The sequence below is a fragment of the Cucumis melo genome, chromosome 11, assembly GCF_025177605.1.
Source record: "Cucumis melo cultivar AY chromosome 11, USDA_Cmelo_AY_1.0, whole genome shotgun sequence".
Taxonomy (NCBI): domain Eukaryota; kingdom Viridiplantae; phylum Streptophyta; class Magnoliopsida; order Cucurbitales; family Cucurbitaceae; genus Cucumis; species Cucumis melo.
Genome location: NC_066867.1, coordinates 21,518,076 through 21,518,645, shown reverse-complemented (window position 1 = coordinate 21,518,645; position 570 = coordinate 21,518,076). Strand labels below are relative to the sequence as shown.

Here is a 570-nt window from a genome sequence, read left to right as displayed (position 1 = left end):
TTCATTAGTGATAGACCAACATTTACTACATAGTCTATCGGTGATAGACTCCTATCATTGATAGATTTTGACAGATTTTGTTATATTTGTAATTTTTTTAAAATGTCGTTATATACTTAATTATTTTGAATATAATTGCTATATTCGCAACTATTCCATTTGTACATATAAATGAATTATCTATTTAAAAGTTTATAAGTTACTTTCAACAACAAGCGGGGATAGCTCAGTTGGGAGAGCGTCAGACTGAAGATCTGAAGGTCGCGTGTTCGATCCACGCTCACCGCATATATTGTTTTCTTCATTTATATTTATTACATTTTTTTTCTTCATTTATATTTGTTACATTTTTTTTCCTTCATTTATATTTATTGATGATATTTACAGTAATAATGGGAAATTAAAAGTTTTAATTTTCAAAAAACAAAAAGGAAGATAACGATGATCGAAACTGTGTATATAAGGATAGAATATTTGCAATTGGGAGAGTTAAATTTTTATGATGGCCCTTAGGGAGAAAGAAGAGGAAGACAATTATTCATCCAACACAAAAATGCCACAGTTCAACAC

At 28.8% G+C, this 570-nt stretch overlaps 1 non-coding gene across 1 annotated transcript; it reads left to right on the top strand.

The window, feature by feature from the left end:
* Positions 1-215: 215 nt before the first annotated feature.
* On the top strand, positions 216-288 carry TRNAF-GAA (transfer RNA phenylalanine (anticodon GAA)). The gene has a single exon. It is a non-coding gene; the product is annotated as a tRNA-Phe (tRNA).
* The last annotated feature ends 282 nt before the right edge of the window (positions 289-570 follow it).